The 17394-nt window shown below is 35.5% G+C and overlaps 1 pseudogene; it reads left to right on the top strand.

The window, feature by feature from the left end:
- Window positions 1–16776, top strand: part of LOC110213291 (protein ECT2-like) — a 100463-nt pseudogene extending 83687 nt beyond the window's left edge.
- The last annotated feature ends 618 nt before the right edge of the window (window positions 16777–17394 follow it).

Below are 17394 nucleotides of genomic sequence, written 5' to 3'. Positions count from 1 at the left end.
GTAGCTTTATATTATATCTAGGGCAAGATTCCCTAGATGCAAAACTGTGGTCCCCAGTGAGTCACGAGCACTGAATAGAGGAGATGCTTTTTTTATTTATTAATGGGCTAGGTCCCCCATCTCTTTTCTTAGAAAAGAGGAAACTGTCTCAATTTACTTTCAAAGGCTTGCAGAGGTTGGAATGTAGAAAACATATTTCTTCTCCCTCAGGTGAGGAGCTGAGGAGTAAGGCCTGTACTCTAACATGATCTGACTTGAACACAATAAGTAGGCACAAGTTCAGGATATCACTTTCTTGACCTTCTCTCTATTGGCCTTTTTTGCTTCCCTCTCATTTAACCAGAAAACTTTTGCTCTGCTCTGTTCTGACCCTTTTCTCTTCTGGAAAATGGATCAGCATGGTTCTTGAACTTTTCTGTGAACTAAGATCGGTAGCTGGCCTCTTTTTGGATGAATAGAAGAGCAAACTTTATTTTTACTTTTATATTCTGTCTTTCTCCCTCCCCCCATTTCTGCTAGGAATTGAGAAGTCTGCATGATTTTAGGTCAAGGTCACCTGGTGCAGGAGAGGTGATTCATTTTCACCCTCCTTTCAGTAATAATACTATGTCATTTTTAAAGGTAATTGCTAAGAATTCTATTTTTGAGGGGCAGCTAGCTGGCACAGAGAATAGAGTTCTGGCCTTGAAGTCAGGAGGACCTGAGTTTAAATCCAGCCTCAGACACTTAAAACTTACTAGCTGTGTGACCCTGGGCATGTCACTTAACCCTGGTCGCCTCTCCAAAAAACAAAGAATTCTGTTATTTATATGGGAAACATTTGTTATATATTTGTGTGTTTGTACTGAACTAGGAATTCTTATTGACAGTCCATGTGCTTAATAGGTCTAAATTGAGAATTAGTTTATATATTTGTAACTAAGCTAAGACTTTTCTCTCATAATCTAAGTCCTTGATTTTCTTTGTCTATGATTTCTTTGTATAGGGACCTCCAGGTAAGAAAAGCTCCTCTACAAATGCAGACCAGCAATTATGCTCTGTAACTTCCATTAAATGCTTCTCATGTGAGCAAAACTATGACTTTATTTTTAGGGGTTCTGCTCTTCAGGCATTCTATTAGTCAAATCCCAGAAGATCCTGAATGCTGGTCCTCAACAGATTTGGGGTCCTTGAACGAGAAATAGTATAAAATGCGGGCTTAGAGATTATTAAAGATATACCATTTTTCAAATTTGATAATAAAATTAAAAAAACAAACAAACCTATCCATCGTAGAGCTGTTGCTTGTCCTCACCTTTGTACGATCAGGGATAGAAATGAATTTTGTGACAAAATCTCTAGCATGGAGGAATTTACAATCTGGTAGATATTATTTTTGTATGTTCTTTGCATTGGAGGTTGTTTCATCTGCCTTATTGAATGATACCTAACTTAAACAGACCAGCAATTTCATGTCTCACAGTAAAGACAGGGTAACAGGTTAGTATTTGAATGACAAAGGCAGACAATATATTTAGATGGCAAAAAAGAGATGTTTACAAAGCTCAATTGACCATGACATTTTCCTTAGAAGGTTGCAAGTGGTTTGAAAAAGTTGCTTTTAAGTATTTCAATAATATTCTCCTGTTAAAGTCACCTTATTCTTTGTTTTCAATGTCTCATTGATTCTGATGTTGAGTTTCCAATGATGCCAGACTAATATAATAGACTTAGGGCCTAGGGACTCATAAACAAATATGTAATTTTAAAAAAATGCTAATGGAGTATACATCACCAAGTCCTGTACATTGCAATCACACATTACTAATTGTTTTTGAAATTTCAATTAAAGCAGTTTATCATATTAAATTAGAAACATGAACAACATATAGCTAGAAATGTGACCTAGTTATCCCTTCACCGAAATTCATCAAAAAGGAAATAATGAAGACCAATAACAACATAGAATGTTGAAAAATATAGAATATTTTCCAATTAAAATAAATTGATCATTGGCAATAAATGAAACTCTCCACCAAATATACCTGAATTGTGTCCTTGAGAATCATTTCAATAGCTTAAAGCTGAGGGGAAGAAAAGTTGCATCAGGAAAAATATTATAACATGATTTGACTGAATACTGACTTGCCTGTCCAATTGGAAAACAATATAATTTGGTGTCAAGAATTGAATGGATATGTCCAATGTCACCTTTAGTATTATGTGAATAAATATCTTATGTCATATCTGGAACTCATTATCTATACTTGTTTTCCACATTTGCTCCTTATTAGCTCTCCATCAACCTCACAAAATGTAACAGAGGAGCTAGGAAGGAACATTGAGAAATTCATATTAAATTTCTCAAAAGAGATTGAATTGGTCCCTTACTTAATTCAAAACAGTGAAATATGAGGTGAATTCACGGAAGCTGTTGTGAACCCAATGCAAAAGAAATATGAAGAGGAATCAAAATCCTGACTTTGAAATGCTCAGGTAATGAAGAATGCAGAATGATTCATAAATAGCACTCAGCTGTATTGTACCACACACCATGGAGTGCAGTTTAGGGTACAAGCCATTTATCAAAACATGCTGTTGGTTCTAAACATAGACATTGAACTGAATTTTAATGTTTTTCTTAAAATATATGAGCATATTTGTTTTTATGTGTATATATTTATGTATGGCTATATCTGTATAGATAGATGTAGACATAGGTAATTTAGCATTGAATTAATAAAACATTTCCTATTTTCAGAAAAAAATGTTGCACATTAAAAATGAACATTTTGGTACGGGTAAAACTGGCAAAGTCAAAAATCTATGGAACTTCAGCCATAGTAAACAATGTTGAGTTATAATATAGGCAGGTAGAGGATGGTTAATGAAAGGAAGCTAAAAAAAGTCATACTTAGAGACAATAAGAAATTATTTTAACAGAAAGAAAGAGAGAAAAAAAGGAAGAAAGGCAGGAAGGAAGGAAGGAAGGAAGGAAGGAAGGAAGGAAGGAAGGAAGGAAGGAAGGTACAATGATGAAGGAGATGCTAACTTCTCATCGCTTCTCAGAAAAGTCTCCTTGTCCTTGCTGACAAGTTTGTTGTAGCCTGTCTTCGGATCTGTAGATCATTGGATGTATTGCTGCACAAAACACCATGTTCAACTAGTTTTAAGACAGATGTTTTTGTGAAGAACTTATTTTCATTTGCTGTATTATTTCCTGACCAGAAAGTATTTCTTACTTGAGTAATTATAATACATGTGTTCTATAAACAATGTACAAGATTTATGAATGTTGGGATACAGTTGGCCAGTATAGATGCATTCTTAAATATATGAGATGTTTAGGGCATTTTGATGAAAGGAAGAAATAAGGTGAATTTTCTTTTGTCATAGGTATTATTCAGCAATAAGGATATTCTTTTCAAGATACTCTTCATGTATGAGTGTGAAATACTTATAATTTTTGCATATGCTAATCATATTTTTCTTCATGTTGCTGAATGTCGGAGGACCAGGGTTCAAATTCTTGTATTGGTATGACCTGTGTAACCTTGGACAAGTTAGTGTACCTTTCTAGACTTCAGTTCCTCATCTGCAAAATAAGGGGGCTGAACTAGAAGGCCTTTAAGGTCCTTTTCTTTTTTTTTTTTGGCTAGGGAATGGGGTTAAGTGACTTGTCCAGAGTCACACAGCTATAAAGTCCCTTTCAGCTTTAAATATGTGACTCTACTATCTTCAAGTTGTGTGTATATTTATTTTTCTTTTAGACACCAACTATGAATGTCATAATAAAAATCCAGTTCAAAATTATCATAATTTGCTAGAGTAGAAAAAAATACTTTAGAGACTATCTATATTCCATTTTACAGATGAGGAAAACTTAGCTTCTGATTACTTAGGTGAGTTACCTCTGAGGTTCCACAATTAGCTAGTTCCAGTCAGGACTCAAATTCAAGTCTCTTAGCCTTGTCTCAGTGCTCTTTCCACTATACTATGCTGTCTCTGAGTTTAATCTGCCATTGTATGTGGGACAAAGTACTTCATGAAATTTACCTTAAATGACTCGTTGTGTCATGGAAGTATCCCTGGATTCTTGATTTTACATCACCATACAGAAATCTCTGGCTGGTTCTACCATCCTAAAATGGCTTTCTATGTGATCCGTACGTCAAGTTATGTTTGTTTCCTGAGGACCAGCCTATATAAGAATAGAGAAACTCATCATATCTAGATTGTCCACTTGTTGACATTGTTTGACCTTGGCAAACTTTGAAATTACAAACAGAATGGCACTTGATTATTTCTGCTTCTGTAGTTGCAGGCATATAAAGGGAGACAGAGGATGTGGATAATCATATATTGTGGGGCATTCATTAATTATTGGCTCTAACCATGAAGTCCTTGTGTAGCGAGCAGTGAATGACATTATAATGTGGCAATTGAATATCTATGTTGAGATTCTCACTAAAAATTTAAAAAAGAGGCAAAATAAAGTTACAGTGATGTTTAAGGATGATTAGTAGGTTATTTTTTATTTTTTCTTAGTGAGGCAATTGGCTTAAGTGACTCGCCCCGAGTCACATAGCTAGTATTAGATATCTGAGGTTGGATTTGAACTCAGGTTCTCCTGACTCTAGGGTCAGTGCTCTATCCACTGTACCACCTACCTGCCCCTAGTAGGTAATTCTTGAGGAGACAAATAAATAAGCCAGTTCTATCAAGCATCTCAAAGAAACCAACATCATTTCATGGTATATTTAACCATCTCATATCCCAGAACTTAAGATAAGTATCTGCAAAAAGACCAAAGTGAAGATTTGTGGCTTATGTACTAATATCCTTTGTAGCACATGAGGAGATATAGAATTTCTATCAAGAATTCTGTAAGAGTCTTGAATTAAATCAACATCTACTCTACTACTTGGCTCTAACCTGTAAGTGGGCATGGGGAGAGTGGCAAAAAATGAAACATGGTCAAAGAGCAAGGAATTAGGGAAGCTAATAAATTATCTAGCAGCTCCCATAGGCTTCCCAGAGGGAAAGGAGTGAATTGGAGATGGAAAAATTATTCATTGTAAAATTATTTCCTCTTCTCCTATCTTCATTGTTAAAGAATAAAATGGCCATTTTATTCCAAATTTTATTGTGCTGGCACGTTTTGTTATTGTTGTTGTCGTTGTTGTTGTGTCTTTCCCCTCCTACTCCCCTCCCCGGCTTATATGCAAAGTATAGGTCTTCTAAACCTGTATGACAGACCCCTTGACCCCACTATAGTTCTGAAGTTTTAGCCAATATACTAACCTCTTGTTTCAAGTTACTAACAAATGACTTAATGGGATTAGAATGTTTGATGTTTTTTTAAAGTTATCATTTAGGTCTACATAAAATTGTTCAACCTATACATTTCTATCCTGGTTACTGAAAGGATAGATTGATAATCATCCATCCCTTCCCTTTATGTAGATGTGGCTGAACAACTTAATATACTTAGCCATTATGTAGATGAAATAAAATATAATAAAATTTTATTTTTTAACTTAAAAAAAATTTCCCCTTGACGAATGTAACAACTACTCAGTACTAATTTCTACTTTGCTCTTTATATTCATGATCTTCCTGGAGCCTTTACTAAGCTAATTTCTACCTCTATGAATTCTATATGTCAGTTTGGCTGGTCTGCTGTTATCACTTCCCAGCAGTCCACAGCTCTGTCACCAGCAAGTTACATTTCAGAGAGTCATTAATGCACTTCTTTTTTTTCATTTTCTCATCCATGGTTTGGATGAGATAAGCATTGTTGAAGATATCTTGACTGGCCCCTTTACCTTGTAAGAGTTGATGGAGAGCCATAAAATTTAAGTGGCATAATTGTCTATTAAATGAAAAAAAAAATGATTGCTTTTTTTTTTTGTCAGTGATTAAAGCTTACATCTGTAGTTTGAGAGGATAGGATAATGGTAAGTTACTTAAAGAAGGAAATCTGCTTTCCTGGATTACTCTGGTTGAAATAATATGATCTTTAAGAATTGGCAATAGCTTGGAAGAAAAAAATGGTCTACATATTTCTGGTTAAGTTAATCAATATTTAATCATTTAGAAGCTCTAAATGGCTATCTCTGGCTAACATTCTCACAAAATGTGTTATCTTCTGTCAATAAAGGCCAGCAAATCAGATGCTATGCATAGAGAAAGGTATTGTAGTACATAAAATGATTTATACTCTCTTTTTCACCTTGCTATTTCATCTACTTAAGCTGTATTTATGCCAATTTAATGAGAAAAGGAACAACTTGGAGCTCAACAGTATAGTCATATTATGGTAACTAACTGAAAATAAATGAAGTTTAATAGAAACTGTTGTCAATAAAATATGTTTAAAACTCTTTTAGCATTGTGAGAAATTAACTAATTATACTGTGATCATTTTGCTACAAGAGAAAAAACCCACATAATCCCTTGTTCATTGTATGAAATTATTTAAAATTCATTACGATTCAGTTATATTAATTTGGCCACTTATTCATTGTAGTGTTTTAGACAAATTGCATCATTTACCTTCAAAAATAATATGCTAAAGTTTTTAAAATATTCAAATAATTATAAGTGACACTTCTATGGAAAACAAGTTCATGTCTTTGTATTCTATTTTTAAATCCAATAAGTTTTCCACAGTTCTAAAACTGGACTTTTTCAAACCAATAAAGAACAACATTTTCAAAGAGATGGGCCCTCCATAAGAATTTGGATGACTACTAAGAGTATTAGGACTAGGAAACAGGCAACCAACAAATCTAGCTTCATTATTACTGCTACTATCACTACAAAAGGGAATATTAGGTCACAAGCTCATATATAGAGAGATGTAAAGGATGCTGTTCTTGTTGCTCAGTTGTTTCGTTCATATCCCACTCTTCATGACCCCATTTGATGTTTTTTTAGGCAAGTCTCTTAACCTCTCTCTTCCTCTGTTTCCTTAACTGTAAAATACAGATAACAGCACCTACCTTTCAGGAATATTGAGAGGATACAGTGCCTGGCATATAGAAGACACAATAAATTCAAAGATTTACATTTAAATTTAAAGTGGTCATTGATGGCATAAGCAAATGTTAGCTAGAGGAGAGCATTCTACATATGTATATATACTGTTGTCTACAATGCAACGATTGAAAAAATTCGATCTGCCCGTGACTTTTTATTACGCTTTCAAAAGTGTCTATGCCTTTCATGAGTTCAATTTGCCAAATAAGCCACATATAGTGCTAAAACATGACCCATGTAGTGGAGTTGAGTGTTGAACATGCTGGATTTTAAATCAGAAGATCTGGTTCTATAATTTGGACTGTGTTATCTTGAGTTAGGCCTTTCATCTCTCTGATCTTGAGTTTTCTCCTCCATAAAATCAGGGGTTCAGACTAAATGATCTTTAAGGTTCCTCCTATTTCTAAATTTTATACTTTATGTCCCAGCCATTCTGGCCTTTTTTCCTTTCTCTCCCTATGTCACAGGACTAACCAGCTGCAAATATAGGTCTGTCCCAATTATCATTTAAGTTATCCCACAAATTCCAAATGAAGATGGGCTATAAACAGGGAGATTATATTAGGTTTTTTTTTATTGAATCTTACATGATTTTTATTAGTCTCTGGGATAGGTAGCAAGTACTAATTTTCCACATATAGCAGACCAAGGTGGCTTTGGGTTTTTCTCTCAACTTAAAGAAGTTCTTATGACCTCTGACAAAGTAACAGGGAACGAACAAGTTGTCCCTCACATCTTTTTAACGCGAAATGTAAACACAATCCTAAAGCATACTGGTATGGGACCCTATCCTTTTTGGTGGAGATGAATGCCCTGGCCTGTGTGACAGAAGGGTGGGCTTGGTCAGAGCAAGAAGGCTTCAGATTTGTATTTTTTTTTTCAAGTCTTAATGGAAACTTCATGTCTTCTTCAAATTCTCCAAATTCCATTTCTTGTTGCTAAAGGAAAAAGACCTTGGGAAGACCAGAAAGGAACTGGCAGTCTCTGTCATTTCCTTAACCCCAGTTTGCTACTCTAGAGACATTAGAGAATTTCCTTTTGGGTGAGGTTTAGGACTTTCCCTCTGTCTGTCTCTTTGTTGAGCTGAATTACCTTGTTCTCAATGGCAAGCTTCTGCATGCTGCATTGTAGAACATATTCTCCTAAACATACTTTTCCTGAATTCTATTTTACTACAATTTGGATAAACAGATTTTCTTTGCTAATTGCTATGTGTGTTGGAGGTGTGGGTGTGTGTGGGGTTGTATGAGGTATTCAGGAGGACTGGTACCTCTGGTGGGGGGCTTTGCTGAGCCCTTTTCAGGATTGTTTATCTACCTTTGGTGTAAACCTTTTATCCAACTCTCACTTGTGACTCCAAGAAGTTATAGCATGTCCAGCAGCCACACCCTAGTAAAACTACCTAAGCAGATGAGTTAAATCAGGTTTGAGGCTAACTGACATGCCTCAAACCCATTAGTGAGTTAGGAATATGTCTACCTCAAGCATTCCAGTGGAATGGGTAGATGAGAACAATTTGTTCCAATATCCATAGCACATGCCATGGAGCATTTAGAGCTTGGTCAGACATTGAAGATAATAAGTCATCCACTGCATCATGGGACATAGCCAGTCTTCTTGACTTTTGTTTTGCCTCTAGACTTTGATGACTGGAAGAGAGAGTAAGGCTGAAAGAAGGAAGGACTTTGTGTCACTCTGTCTCACTTAAATGCAATTCACGTGTGAGTCAAGACATAACCTCATGTCATCATTGGTCAGCTTTGCAAACAAAAAATGAATACCATGTTTATTCATTTTGGAACTGGCATTTGGGAAGAAAGTCAAACCCATGGATATAAATCTTACTTTCTCCCAATAATGAAATAGTAAGCAGAAGTTAGTATGAATCCGAACAACCAGGGAACAGTAGATATATTTCTAGCCTAGTACCCCCTCTCTCTGAGGAGAGCAGAGTGACATCTGGCCCCATCTTCCTGCTTCACCTCCTGACAGGAATTAAAGTCTTGCTTGGAGAAGGGGTGAGGTGAAGAGGTGGCTATTCTGTCTGCCTTCAAGCCACTACATGACTACATGTGAGGGACAACCCTTGCTCTATGTGGGCCCTTGCCAAGTTGGGGAGGGTTCATTACACCTAGAATGCACTCCCTCCATACCTCCCCCTCTTAGAATTCCTAAGTTCATTCAGGGCTCAGCTCATCTGCCACTTTCTAAGGAGAAGCCCTAGGTTATTCCTATACCTTCCTCCCCAATTATTAAGTCAATGTTCTTTCCATCCTCATAGTATCGTAGATCTCATCCACCATCAGACAGATGAGAAAACTGAGACAGAGAGAGGTTAAGTTCCTTTCCAAGAGTTATATAGCTAGTAATTATCTGTGGTCTAATTTGAATGCAGGTCTTCCTGACTCCAGGCCCAGCACTCTATTTACTGTAGCATCTAGCTGCCTGTGGAGACCAGGAAGAAGGGAGGGAGAGAGGAAAGGAGGGAGGGAAGGAGGGAGAAAAGAAAAGAGGAAGGAAAGGAGGAAGGAAGGAAAGACGGAAGGAAGGAAGGGAAGGAAGGAAGGAAGGAAGGAAGGAAGGAAGGACAGATAGGAGGGAGGGAGAAACAGGGGGAGAGTGGAAGGACAGGAAAGAGGTGAACAAAGAAGGGAGAAAGGAAGGATAGATGGAAGGAAGGGAGTAAGGGAGAGAGAGGGATGGAATAGAGTGAAGGACAAAAAGAGGGAGGAGGGGATAAGATAATAATCAGCATGTTTTCTTCATAGACTTGTTGAGTGAAGCTTTCCCTTGATATATTATTTTTAATGGAGTGTATACCACACACACACACACACACACACACACACAAATACACACACATGAACCAAAGTGAATTAGTTCTAGCAAACTGAATAATGTTTTGCTCTGTTTTGGTATAATTTATCTGACAAAACACTCCTAAATTTTTATTTTACCTTAAAAACCTTCAAGTTCCGGTATAGTTGCTTAACATTTCTTTTCCATGATCTTACGCCTTTTATTCAGTTTTCATATGTGGCCCAATTTTGTCCATGTTTTTAACTTTGTTTGACTAATTTGTCAATAAGCATAAACCCTGAACAGCCTCACTATCTGTCCATGAGTTTCTTTTCCCTCACAAAACAGTAGGACATTTTAAGTCAGTATTTGTAAGTGTATTTTGTTGTTGTTCTTAATGCTGTCTGTGACACTGTAAGCTACATTGGCAGGAAGAGTTCCTTTTTATTATCCTTTTAGATGTGCCCAGAGTCTGCAAAGCAGTGGTTGACATATGTGTTTGTGTGTGTGTGTGTGTGTGTATAACTATAGCTGACATTGACATTTGTAGAATCTGAGAAAGCAAAATAACTTTCTATTTGTTCTTTGTATATTCTTTCTTCCTGATTTTCTCAAATATGTCTTGAAAATAAACTAATGAGAATGGATATTTTGCAGGAAAATGCTATCTTTCTTCTTTTAATTCTACACTTTTGCTCTTATGTTGTGAATAAATGAAGAGCTATTGCTTTTTCATACACATAAGAAATTGAGGAGTATTTCTCTTTCTTTCTGTCCTTTCTTTTTGTTCGTTCCTTCCTTCCTTCCTTCCTTTTCTTTCTTTCTTTCTTTCTTTCTTTCTTTCTTTCTTTCTTTCTTTCTTTCTTTCTTCCTTCCTTTCTCTTTCTTCCTTCTTTTCTTTTTCTTTCTTTCTTTCTTTCTTTCTTTCTTTCTTTCTTTCTTTCTTTCTTTCTTTCTTTCTTTCTCTCTTCTCTCTTTCTTTCTTTCTCTCTCTCTCTTTCTTTCTCTCTTTCTCTTCTTTCTTTTCTTTCTCTCTCTTTCTTTCTTTCTTTCTTTCTTTCTTTCTTTCTTTCTTTCTTTCTTTCTTTCTTTCTTTCTTTCTTTCTTTCCTCCCTCTGTTTCTCCCTTCCTCCCTCTGTCTTTCCCTTCCTTCCTCACTCACATCTCCCCCCCTTCCCTTTTATACAGAGATACGTGCTGTTTATTCCTGGAGATTTTTGCAAACTGAAGGGAACTTTTTTTTTATTATTATTATGATTCAAAGACTGTACTCAATGTTGCTATTTTACCTTTAAGTTTCATTTCATTAGATTTGATTATTGAAAGATACCACTTTGTCATGAAAATTATGACCACAATATGCTGTTCTTCAGTTTGCTTTTTACTAAGCTAGTGAAATTAGTAACTAATAAAGATCTTTTAGGCGGGAGAAAGCATCAAAAACTATGTATTTGGCATTCTCTTTCCTTTGTTCCAAGAGGTTGTTTCAATCTTTGGTGGTGTTAGATGTGAGATTCTAGTTATTTTTCATGCCTGGCACTTGGAAAATCACATATGCAGTAGTATAGTGGGATTTCATTCAAAGTCAAAGATAGACATACATTTAATAATTCATTTCAAGTCTTAAAATAAGGCAATATAGTGTTGTATATTTTTCTTCATATTTCTTGATTTTTTTGCATTCACTCATTCAATGTTTAATAAATGCAATAAAGGAGGCTGATACAAACAGTAAATTATACCAAATATGACACAGATATGATACAGTCCTTTGACCTAAAGGTATATACAATCTAGTAGGAGAAGATAAAGTATAGACACAAAGAAACATCAGAAAGACAGTATAGAACAATGTCATGCTAGAAGCTAAGATACAATATAAGCTCTTTGAGGGTAGAAACTGATATATTTCTGTATTTCTAATACATAGCACTGTTCCTGACACATAGTAAGTACTTCATAAGTGTCCATTGACTGGCTTACTATTGTAAAATGCATTAGATTTGGCATCTGAAAAAATAGCTTTGTTATGATAGGAAAAGAACTAGTACTCAGAATGTTAAACATATATAAAATGGGAAAATAATAATGTATTCATATTATCTACTCACAAGATTGAAAAGAAAGTTCTAAATAAATATTAACTTTTATAGCAAAATTAGAAAGTAATAACTTCATAGGAGGAGTTGATAATGTTTTTAGATAAAAGACTGTAATATGTAAATAGTTGCTCAAGAATATACCAGTGAATAAAAATTATAGGTAAAAATCTATTGTTATTGGAACAAATTCTACATTTTGTTTTTGTCCCTTTGTTTCTATGTGCAATTCAGGCACTTTAGTGGGTGTTTTATGGCCACATGGATAGAGTTCTAGACCTACTGTATATATTCTGTCTTAATCATCCAACAGATCTGGTATTACACTGACTTCTGGATGGAACATTTTCAAAAGCATATTGACAAGAAGTAAAGCATCAAGAAAAGGGTAACCAAGATACTGAAAAGCCTGGAGACCTTGTCCAACAAGATTTATTTTGAATTTGAGAGCCAAGCCACAAGCCATGTATTTAAATGGCATGCTTTCAGGTACTGCTACTTAGAGAAAGGAATTAAATTTGTTTTGTTCTTGGTAGAAATTATGGAGAGATAGATATAGCCTGAATATAAAGAATAATTAGATATTTTTCAAAAGCAGAATCAATATCCAACAAGGTAGTAGTGAGCTGACACAGTCAACTGTGATTGACCTAGAATCAAGAAGACCTGAATTCCAATCCAACGTCACACAACAGCTAGTTTTGAGATCCTGGGCAAGTCAATTAACTTCTTTCTGCCTTAGTTCTTTTCAACTGTTAAATGGCATTATTAAGAGCATGTACCTTCTAGGATCTTTGTGAGGATAAACTAAAACAAATATTTGTAAAGTGCTCTGTAAACATTAAAGTGTGATACAAATGCCACCTAGTCAGTAATGTCTAACTCTTCATAACCCACGGACCATACTGTCCATGGTGTTTTCTTAAAAGATACTGAAGTACTTTGCCATTTCCTTCTCCCCTTAAGTAAGGCAAACAGAAGTTAACTGACACATCCAGGGTCACACAGCAGGTAAGTGCCTGAGGCTAGATTTGAACTCAGGTCTTCCTAACTCCAGGCCTAGAACTCTATCTGCTGAGCCCCTTAGCTGTCTCCTGCCGCCAATTATTACTACTACTGCTATTATTATTATTCACTTTAGCAGTAGCTTACACATCAGTGGAAGTAGGTTGAATGACCAATATAAAAATAACCAGGATGAGGATGGAAATATTCCAATGACAAGTAAGCTATCATATAGGAAGTTCTAGATATTTATAACACCAAACATGAGGATATGAATTTGTCTCTTAAGAAGTGGTTGACTGAAATTTGGGAAAATTGATTCTTATTGAAGGAGCTATCCTTATGTTTTACAAAAATGAGTTGTGAAATGACTTCTTCCTGCCACATTTCCTTTTTCTTCCCCTTCTCTCTTGCTTTCTCTTCCTTGGGCTTTGAGAATAGAAGGCAGTAAAGGAAGTGATGGAAGGGATTATTTCTTTATCATCCACCAAAAGCAGAAAATGGCAACTTTTCTGAAGTACATGGCAAGTATGCCTTACTATGGTAAGGCATATGATCCTGAGAAGACAATTTCAGAACCTCAAATTAGTTCTTTGTTGCTTTCTTCTGCCTTTCTGTTTCCTTGTCTGAGCACAAGTCAGAGACTCCTGATCTTGGAAATGGTTGTATGCAGCCTCTGGACCTACCTTTAGGAGTAATCTTGATTTCAAGAGTCTTCAAAAGGTCAAATTCCTGAATTTGAAAATTAAGCATCAGCCTTGCAGAGTTAAAAGACTGCCTTAATTACAGAAGGAAAAGAGAGTTGTCCACAGAGGATCATTCCTCAGTTGAAGGACTTCAGCTACACCACAAAGGGCCAGAGAATCTGGATTTTGTCAACCCTCTGTGATACAGCTATGATTTGCTTAGACAATATATTAGGGGTCTTTAACTTTCAGGATCAGTCTACTAGGCAATTTGAGTCTTCAATTTTTTCTACTTGTTCACAGAGTCTTATCATCATAGTATGATAGTTTTAGAGCTGAGGGATCTTAGAGAACACAAAGTTAAACCCTCTTCCCTCTATTTTGCAGGGAAGAAAATTGAGGCAAGAGAAGCTAAGTGGCTTCTCTACTGTTACATAACTACAAAAATTTAATAGTAAGGCAACATTTGAACCCAGGATCTCCTGACAAGATGTCCAGCACTCAATCAACTATGTCATATGTCTTCTCATTTGTATTCTATGCCTTTTTTATGGTGAAACATTTCTTTCATTCTGCTGTGCTGTTTTCCCAGAAGTTTTTATCAAATAGTGAGTGTTTTTCTTCTCTTTTTTTTAGTTCTATAAATGATACTTAGGTAGTTTGGTATGGTATCGAGCATATTACTTTGGGTAGTATTATCATCCCTAATACTGGCGAGGGTAGCACCAGACTCCCAGTACTTCACTGTCTCTCAACACTGTAGCCAACCTGTTGCCAAGGCCTATTGATTTCACCTTTATAACGTCTCTTGATATGTTCCCTCCTCTCCTCTGATACTTCCTCCTCTCTGTTACAGGCCCTTATCACCTCATGACTAGACAATTGCAATAGTCTGCTTGTGGGTCTGCCAGCTTCAAGTCTCTCCCCTTTCCAATCCAAAGTGAATTTCTTAAAGCACATGCTCAAGCATGTCAACTCCAGCTTCTTACCCCACACTCAATAAATTCCAGTGACTCCTTATCACTTCCAGGATTAAATACAAAATTAGGTGTTTGGTTTTCAGAGCCCTTCATAATCTAGGCCTCCCCTACCTTTTTAGGTTCCTTACACCTTGCTCCCCAAAAAGCATTCTTTGCTCCCACTTGGAATATCCTCCTTACTATTCCATGAACAAGATACTCCACCTTAGCTCTAGTCAGTTTCTCTAACTGTCATGCATGGAATGTTCTCTCTCCTCAGTTCCCTACTGTGGCTTTTTTTAAATCTCAAATAAAATCTTATTTTTTACAGGTAGCCTTTCCCAATGCTTTTTAATTCTAGTATTTTACCACTGTTAATTATTTCCTATATTATGTTCCTATTATGTTCCTATATAGTATCATATATATTTTCTTATGTATACTGCATATATAACATATATAATGTATATACATATATATACATATATATATATGCTTTATAATATATTGTGTGTATATATATACATATATATATATATAATACATGTGTATACACACACACACACACACACACACACACACACACACATATATATATATTAACGTTTTCTCCTCCATTAGATTGTGAACTCTTTGAGGGCGGGAACTGCCTCTTTTTGCTCTACCTAAAGATGGAATCAGTGGTGGAATTTGAAGATTCAGATTCGCCAGAATTTGAAAACATATTTGTATTCATGGACTTTCAGGGTGATATCTTCAATGATCTATATAAGGCCTCTTATAGAATTCTTGGACCCTCAGTTGTGCTTAATTGTGCAAAAAAGGGGAGCTTTGCTGTATTCCTGCTGCTGTCTGTACTGTGCAAGCATGTTGAATCTGGTGCTGTGCTTTATAGGATTTAGGAAGAAAGAAGAACTTGTCAAATGATGACTTTGGCCCATTACATGGGTGGAACTATTCAAAAGTACTTTAATTCTAAAGTTATACATCTGGGGGCAAATTGTACATAAGGAGAAAAATTCAGAGCTGCTGTAAGTCTAGGCATTCCTATTATGAAGCCATAATGGATTGTTAAGGCCTGGGAAAAGAGAAATGAAAAAGATTTCCATGCTGCAGCTGAGGAATTTTGAAATGAATTTAAAGTCCCTCCATTTCATGCATGTTAGGTTTTCTGGGATTCTCAAATGAGGAGAAGGTCAATATGGAAGAAATGACTGAAATGCAAGCTGGAGGTCACCATTTGCCAATTGGAGATGAATGGTGAACTCATCTCATAGTTTAAGAAAATGGAATAAAAGACCTTCCATTTGAACCTTCAAAGAAACGTTATGTTGTAAAATAAGAGTGGTTCCAGAGCAGTATTCAGTATATGAAAAGGTTAATACTCCTGATCTCAAGAAATCAGTGTCCTTTCTTTGAGTATGCCAAATAGCAATCGTAAGAGATGCTTTTCAAAAGAGACACTTCCTCAGCTGGCAAGAGAAATTGACACACCACCATTTCCCCCTCTTAAATGCCAATCAGCTGAACATTCCCTTTTTATAGGCACACTGTTGGATATCTCCAACACACTGGAGTCCAGTAAAAGCTATGGAGAAATGCCCAATTCTTGTGCTAAGCTTTCCAAAAACTCCACTCCTGTTCCTCCAGAACAGTCAGCAAGGTGGCAGGTAGCAAAAGAACTTTATCAGATTAAAAGTAATTATGTAAATATACTGGCAACAATTATTCAGTTATTTCAGGTTCCTTTGGAAGAGGAAGGGCAGTGTGGACCACCCATCCTTGCACCGGAAGAGATTAAGGCCATCTTTGGCAGTATTCCTGATATATTTGATGTACCCGCTAAAATAAAAGAGGATCTTGAAGACCTCATTATCAATTGGGATGAAAGCAAAAGTATTGGTGACATCTTCCTGAAATATTCAAAGATTTGGTAAAAATTTACCCTCCTTTTGTAAACTTCTTTGGAATGAGTCAAGAAACAATTGTTAAGTGTGAAAAACAGAAGCCGAGATTTCATGCTTTCCTAACGGTAAACCAAGCTAAACCAGAATATAATGTCAAAGCTTTGCTGAACTTCTAATTTGACCTGTACAGTGGTTACCTAGTGTTGCATTGCTTCTAAATGATCTTAAGAAACATACTGCAGATGATAACCCTGACAAGAATACACTAGAGAGAGCTGTTGGATCCTTAAACCACTGAAATTTTTTAGATGAATTTGTTGCTCAACTATAAATATATACTTCAGTTGAAGAATTTGCTGTCAGTTTAGATGTAATTTATTTGTTTAAACTCCTTTTTCCATGTCAATATTTTAAGTTATCTCTAATATCAGTAATTTTGATCGTTGATGCAATAAATGATTTTATTGTTGGAAAAAAATTACAAATAATTCATATGGATTTATTTCATATTATGAATGTTTGACAAGCTGTTAATTATTTCAATTAATTTTATTGACTCTTTCTTGTTCTTTAATTATGGAATTTTATCAATTGCAAGAAAATATGTATTTTTTACCTATACATATCCTTCAGTTTCTTTCACGTGTCTTACTGTTATAGCTAGCATTTTTCATTTCTATATAAAATACAAGTAGTAACAATAGGCACTCTTTTTTTCTTCCTAATTTTCTTGGAAAAGTTTTAGTTTATTTCTATTATGTACAATAATTTATTGGAGATTCATTCTAGAGATTAACAATTTAATGACCTCTATATTTATAATAATAATAGCTGTTGGTTTTGGATTAGTAATATTTATCTTTTAAAAATGGATTAATTTATTCCTATGTTTTCAGAACAAAAATATATTTTATCA

Source organism: Phascolarctos cinereus, unplaced genomic scaffold (assembly GCF_003287225.1).
Source record: "Phascolarctos cinereus isolate Bilbo 61053 unplaced genomic scaffold, phaCin_HiC Scaffold_726;HRSCAF=1367, whole genome shotgun sequence".
In the NCBI taxonomy this organism is placed as follows: domain Eukaryota; kingdom Metazoa; phylum Chordata; class Mammalia; order Diprotodontia; family Phascolarctidae; genus Phascolarctos; species Phascolarctos cinereus.
Note: the sequence above shows the minus strand (reverse complement) of the source record. Positions and strands in the feature narration are given on the sequence as shown.